This window comes from Sinocyclocheilus grahami, unplaced genomic scaffold, assembly GCF_001515645.1.
Source record: "Sinocyclocheilus grahami isolate Dianchi unplaced genomic scaffold, SAMN03320097.WGS_v1.1 scaffold1582.1, whole genome shotgun sequence".
Lineage (NCBI taxonomy): Eukaryota > Metazoa > Chordata > Actinopteri > Cypriniformes > Cyprinidae > Sinocyclocheilus > Sinocyclocheilus grahami.
In genome coordinates this window covers 90865-98677 of record NW_015506761.1, presented here as the reverse complement: position 1 = coordinate 98677, position 7813 = coordinate 90865, and positions in this window count along the sequence as shown.

The following is a 7813-nucleotide window of genomic DNA, read 5'->3' as shown; positions in this document are numbered from 1 at the left end:
TAGTCAGAAGAGGATCAATGACTTCTGGAAGCACCTCTTTTAGGAGCTTAGATGGAATAGGGTCTAACATACATGTTGTTGGTTTAGATGATTTAACAAGTTTATACAATTCTTCCTCTCCTATAGTAGAGAATGAGGGGAATTGTTCCTCAGGCGATTTATAGCAAGCTATCTGATGGGATACTGTAGCTGACGGCTGCATGGTTAAATTTTTTTATCTCTAATAGTATTGATCTTAGAAGTAAAGTAGTTCATAAAGTCATTACTGCTGTGCTGTTGGGAAATGTCATCACTTGTTGATGCTTTATTTTTTGTAAATTTAGCCACTGTATTGAATAAATACCTGGGGTTATGTTTGTTTTCTTCTAAAAGAGAAGAAAAGTAATCAGATCTAGCAGCTTTTGATGCTTTTCTGTAGGATAGGTTACTTTCCCGCCAAGCAATACGATATACCTCAAGCTTTGTTTTCCTCCAGCTGCGCTCCATTTTCCGGGCTGCTCTCTTTAGGGTGCGAGTGTGCTCATTATACCATGGTGTCAGACTGTTTTCCTTAATCTTCCTTAAGCATAAAGGAGCAACTGTATTTAAAATGCTAGAAAAGAGAGAGTCCATAGTTTCTGTTACATCATCAAGTTGTTCTGAGGTTTTGGATATGCTAAGGAATTGGGATTAATCAGGAAGATTACTTACAAAGCAGTCTTTTGTGGTAGAAGTGATGGTTCTACCATATTTGTAACAATGAGTAGAATTTACAGTTTTAGCTATATGAAGTTTGCACACGCCTAAATAATGATCTGAGATATCATCGCTTGGCTGCATAATTTCAACACCATCAACATCAATTCCATGTGACAGTATTAAATCTAGCGTATGATTTCGACAATGAGTAGGTCCTGAGACGTGTTGTCTAACCCCAATAGAGCTCAGAATGTCTATGAATGCTGATCCCAATGCATCTTTTTCATTATCAACATGGATATTAAAATCACCAACAATTAAAACTTTATTTGCAGCCAGCACTAACTCGGATATAAAATCAGCACATTCTTTAATAAAGTCTGTATGGTGCCCTGGTGGCCTGTATACAGTAGCCAGTACAAACGACACAGGGGATTTATCATTAACACTTGTTTCTCTGGACAATGTTATATGAAGCACCATTACTTCAAACGAGTTATACTTGAAGCCCGCCCTCTGAGAAATACTGAAAACATTGTTATAAATTGAAGCAACACTTCCCCCTTTACCTTTTGGAGGTGGCTCATGTTTATAACAGTTATCTTGGGGGGTAGACTCATTTAAAATAATGTAATCATCAGGTTTTAGCCAGGTTTCTGTCAAACAGAGCACATCTAGTTTATGATCAGTGATCATATCATTTACAAAAAGTGCTTTCGTAGAAAGGGACCTGATATTCAATAAGCCAAGTTTTATAATTTGTTTATCCGTATTGAATTTGTTTTTTATTTGTTGAACATCAATTAAATTGTTACTCTTAAATTGGTTTGGACGTTTTTTGTATTTCCTAGTTCGGGGAACAGACACAATCTCTATAGTGTGATATCTAGGTGAAAGAGTTTCTATGTGCCGAGAATTAACTGATTTCTGTGACATGAGGCGACTAGCAGACGGTCGGTTTAGCCAGTCTGTCTGCTTCCTGACCTGGGCCCCAGTTAGTCAAGCTAACTTCAGCCTCTGTAATTGTTTGGATTAGAAGGGATACATATATTAAAGAGGGAGGAGAAAGTGTAGGAAGGAATTAAGCAAAATGAAAGGGAAAAGATCGAGGGGGTGTTTTGACAGGGTGGATAGAGTAAGGGTCAGTAATCATGTCTTAGAAATCAAAAGGCGAAGGTTTGAAGCCAGTATTGAAAACCTTTTTAATATGGGTAGCAATGGAGTTGGAGTACAGGTTAATAATTATGTTTTAGAAATGGAAGGACCTGGGTTCGAGGCCAACAGCTGTGATTTTTTTGGATTTGAGAGGGACAAGTATCGTTAAGATGGTGAGGGGGAAGTGTTAGAGGATGAGTGAATATGTTTGTGTAAAAAAAACGGAATGAGAAGGATGAGGTTAGAAAGGGGCGGAAATGGTTACAGGGGAAAGTGGAGTTGGAGTAGTGGTTAACAAATTTGTTTTAGAAACAGAAGGGCCTGGGTTCGAGGCTTGCAACAACGATCTTTTGATCAATTTAGTTTTTCACTAACCATGTACATTCATACTGCTCACATATTATTGTAGCACAGTTTGTGCTGAATACAGTGTTTTCAAACTTTAGACAATAATATGTTTTTAAGTTACTGAAAAAAAAAAAATGTCAGGGCATGTCAAAACTTCTCCAGGGCCCCAAAACACCCTCAGACCCCAGAGGGTTAAAAGGCCGAAACACCCGATGAATCTGAGGTACACTACTAATGATGTGTGTCTTAGTAATTTCTCTCAAATTTTTTTTTTGCTTTGAGAGAATAACAAAATGTAATTTAGAACGTAAGCCAGAACAAGGATTAAAGCGTTCAAATTGAAACCTAAATGATGGCATGGACAAAAGGAATTCTAGCTGTACATCTAAATCGAAAACCTAAACGTACCCCTAACTGGGGCAAATATAAGAAACTCTAGCCCTATACCTGAGCCTAGACCTAACTTAGCCCTAACAGGGTCAAATATAAGAAACTCTAGCCCTATATTGGAACCTATACCCAGTGGTGGACAGTAATGAAGTAGTTTAACTTCGTTACTGTACTTAAGTACATTTTTCAAGTATCTGTACTTTACTGGAGTAGTTTTATTTTGAGTAACTTTTACTTTTACTTCACTACATTCCAAAGCATAAGATCGTACTTTTTACTTCACTACATTTCATAAAACTTATCGTTACTCCTGATAATATATCACGTGCTCCGACACGCAGAAGCGGTGTCTGATTCATGAATGAACTGATTCTTTTCAATGAATTTGAATGGTCCGATTGCAGCTGTTCTCGAGTCGACAACTCACTGATTCAAATGATCTGTTTAGTGCGAATCTCCAGTGAACTGAATTCATAAGTAAGAACCGGGAGATCTTGTGAGCGCGCGCGCGTATGATGCTGTTAAAAGTAAGTTACTAATGTCGAATTTTAGGATTAATTATTGTAACTGAAAATCATATTTAGGTCAAAGCTGTCAGTTGTTTGTGAACTAAATCTGCTGTAAAGGGTGATCTGTTTAAGCCCACTGAAATGCTTTGAATGCAGACACATTAAAGGGATATTTCACCCAAAAATGAAAATTTGATATTTATCTGCTTACCCCCAGGGCATCCAAGTAGGTGACTTTGTTTCTTCAGTAGAACACAAAAGAAGATTTTTAACTCCAGCCGTTGCAGTCTATCAGTTGTATAATGCATGGCAATGACAACAAAATCTATGAGAGTAAAAAAAGATTGAACAAATCCAAATTAAACCCTGCGACTCGTGACGACACATTGATGTCCTAAGACACGAAACAATCATTACCATGCATTATACTACTGATAGACTGCAACGGCTGGAGTTAAAAATCATAATTTGTGTTCTACTGAAGAAACAAAGTCACCTACATCTTGGATGCCCTGGGGGTAAGCAGATAAACATAAATTTTTGGGTGAACTATCCCTTTAATATCACAGTCTCTATGTTTTAGGTCAAAAAACATTCAAATAACACAGATTAAATAAAATAACTCATGCACGTTCATCTTCCCCGCTGCTGTAACATTAGCAGTTTTACTAAAATGCTATGCATTTAGCCCTATGTGACGTTTGTTTTTATGTTGTTTGTCAGCACACATAGCCTAAGTTATTATGTATCTGGATCAATTAGCCGAGTAGACAAATATAAATGTTTATTCATAACCATGCTGAAAATAAGTCAATAATGTTAGCTGATGCTAACTGTCTAGCTATCGAGCTTGCTGGTGCTAAATTGAGGTAATAAAAAAAAAAAAAAAAGTCCAAATATTTTTATTCAACCACCTCGATAGATTACATCTGAGGGAAAAAGAAAGAATGTGATGTTCAGAACATGGTAACTACAGTAAGTATCAAAATGGGAAGTGGTGCCCTCTGGGGGCATTTGGCCAGGGGTGTTTTTTCACCACAGTCAAGGTTTGAGAAGAAAAAAATCATTATGAAAATCTAATTATATTTTCCTTATTATATTCATTATTTCCTTATTGGTTATTTTGGGAAAATCCCAGGTATTTTGAGCAGTTTGATTATAAAAAAATATATGCTAATATAAAATTAAATGATAAAAGTAGCCTATATAAAACTGCTAAATAAACATTCATCTATCAGTACTTTTTACTTAAGTACATAAAAATCAAGTACTTTTGTACTTTCACTCGAGTAAAATTGAAAACGGAGTACTTTTACTGGAGTAATATTTTATAATACGAATCTGTACTTTTACTCAAGTACTTGATTTGTGTACTTCGTCCACCACTGCCTATACCTAAACTTAGTCCTAACAGGGGCAAATATAAGAAACTCTTGCCTTATACCTGAACCTATACCTAATCTTACTCCTAACAGGGGCAAATATAAGAAACTCTAGCCCAGTGGTCGGCAACAGGCGGCCCGTGGGCCAAAACTGGCCCACCAGCAATAATATCTGGCCCGCCCACAGTCAGGTTATTTTGATAGCGGCTGGTTCTGAAATAGATCTGTCATGACAGCAACTTCACTTCGTCTTTAGTGATTTTGCCCTCAAAATAAAAGTATGAGAACGTTTTTGCAGTAATGTTTTATTTTGAGATGAGTTGAGAGCTTTTAATTTGACAAGTTCTAAAGACATTCAAAAGATTCGGTTGTTGTCGCAAACAGCGACAACTTCATTGCAGATAAGACACACCGGCTTTGCATTCACAAAACTAGGTAGGATGAACGCATATGTGTCTTTCCATTCTTCTTTGACTTTGTATGCCTATTTTCGCTGTCAACTTTCCTCTTTAGACTTTTTGATGGTGCCATTTTCTCTCACCAGCTAGCTTAAATGTTAACATCACTCTGCACACGACGTAATAGCTTACCTCCAGCACGCAAAACAATTTTTTAAAATGCAGTTTAGTATGTGAGGATGCCAAGGAATAATTCTGAGTGTAAAAGTAGGGTACGTCAAATAATTATTACAATAAATTTGACTTTAAAATTATACACATTTATTATTCACAATATGGAAAGAAGAAATAAAACATAGTTCGCTAAGAGCATGTCTCAAACATGCCATTAATGGGCTTATTCAAGTATTTTCTGAGTTATTTTTATCCATTCTGCATCTCCCACACGTGTGTTTTAGCAAGGCGTTCTGTTGCAAGTTGGTGAATGAAGATACTTGCTAGTTTACGTGTCACTACTCTGCTTTATTAATATATCCAGTGTAAACAGGACACGCGACACAAATGTGGCTTTTTGTTAATGAATGTCCTACTACAGAATTTAACTCAGAGTGACAGCTCACTACCAGTTAGACACTTTAACAGTCTGTCACAGGAAACTAGTTGCATTTTTCATCAATTAATTTCTTAAATTATCATTGAAGGCCAACAATTCACTAAAAATGTTAAATGTTTTTTTTTATTGGTCTTATGAAGTATTCTAATTAGTTGAGATAGTGAATTGGTGGGTTTTTGTTAAATGTGAGCCAAAATCATCACAATTAAAAGAACCAAAGACTTAAACTACTTCAGTCTGTGTGCATTGAATTTATTTAATACACGAGTTTCACAATTTGTGTTGAATTACTGAAATAAATGAACTTTTCCATGACATTCTAATTTATTGAGATGCACCTGTATATATAGTATATATGTTCTGGCCCGCCATGTAGTGGCGAAATTTTGTTTTGGCCCGATACCAAACTTACTTGCTGACCCCTGCTCTAGCCCTGTACCTGAACCTAGACCTAAAACTTAGCCCTAACAGGGGCAAATATAAGAAACTCTAATCTGGTACCTAATCTTAAATCTAAACCTAGCCCTAAATCTTAATAGAACCTGAATTTAAAGAATTCTAACTCTGTACCTAATCTTAAAGGGTTAGTTCACCCAAAAATGAAAATTAGGCTGCGTTTTACTCACCTCCAAGGCATCCTAGGTGTATATGACTTTCTTCTTTCAGATGAATCCAGTCGGAGTTATATAAAAAATTGTCTTTGATCTTTCAAGCTGTTTAATGCCACTCAGTGGGTGTTGCATTGCTTCAATCCAAAAGAACTTAAATAAAAATCACCCATCCATAAAAAATAAGTGTCTCACGAGGCTCCGGGGGGTGAACAAAGGCCTTCTGTATCGAATCGATGCGTTTTTGTAGGAAAATTATCCATATTCAAAACGTAATAATCACTTGAATCTAGCTTGCACTCACTGTTGTTAACAGAAGCAGTTCCGGGGGAATGACGTATGAGGTCGGCTTTGCGCATGCGCAGCTCAGAAGTGACGCATGCGGAAGCGCAGGGGAGAGATCAAAACAAAACAACGGTCAAGAATTAGAAGTACGAATAGCAGCCGTAGAGGGGCAGCTAGCAACAGGCTAGTGTTCGGGGGATCGAGGAGCATGTTCGCGCCTGAGTTCTACAGGCGAGTGCGGTTTTGTGCGACGGATTAGCAACAACTGTACCGTGGATGCAACTATCATGGGTGAAAGTACGGATGGAGACAGTGAAGGTATGCCTTGGCAGGATGTGTCAAGGAAGAGGAAAGATAGGAGTAATAGCTCTGGAAGTTCAAGTTTAGGGTTGGAGGTGAGTGACATGGGGAAAACTTGCAAGATAAGATATATGAGTTGGAACAAGAATGGAGTTTGAAGGGGATTTTGGGGGCAGATGAGAAAATGTGGGAATGTAGCAAGGCTCTCTTTAATTTTCTTAAAGATACAGGGTTAGAGCACAGCATATAGGAAATGGGAAGGGGGTATTTGTAATTATTAATATAAAAGTTTATTTTATATAATTGAATTAAATTTTTTTTTTTTTTTTTTTGATTATAACCATGCTAAGCACATGAAGCTCTGAAGTTGCACACCCCGGTACAGTAGGTGGCGGTATGCACCTGAACAAGTTGGTTGCGACCCGCCAATAAAACCAGAGAGAGAGAGAGAGAGAGAGAATTAGAAGTACAAAATGATGATTTGTAAAGAAGAATGTCAGAGGATTTCGATATAAGCCAAGAGGAGACTGCTTTTCCTTTGCTAAAGTATGGAAACTTTGCTTCCTTTGATCCTGTTAACCAGTGTTTCCCAACCTTTTTTTAGTCACGGCACCCTTTGGAAATTTTAACAAACTTGTGGCACCCTACAAAATTAATTTTGTCACAATATTTGAATTTCTAATTTCGATATGATAATTTGAAAAGTATAGATATTCGGTACAACAGGGAAGAACTGCAGAATATAATGTCATACAGATATGTTTTATATTTTCCATTAAAATCATTTATTTATTGCAAAAATGTCAAAAGCAGCACTAAAAGTAATCCAAATGAAGATGCGTTGCACCCGCAGTCCTCTCTGGCGGAATACAGTAGGTTTGTGTGATCCAGGGCAGAATTTATGTTGTTAATCGCTGAAAATATTATCCAGATAATTTTCCCGATCCACTCCATGAACTCGTGAAGGAACGCGCGGTGCATCATTCAAACACACCTCACCAGAAACACAGCATTTTTGCAATCTGTGACGAATGCAGGTGAGAGCCAATGAGCGTTCGATTATCCTGGCGTAAAACCTGTCGTTTGAAGCAGCAACATTTGAATGTGTAAAGAGTGCGTCAGTCAGCGCGGGCTTTGCTGCTCTGGT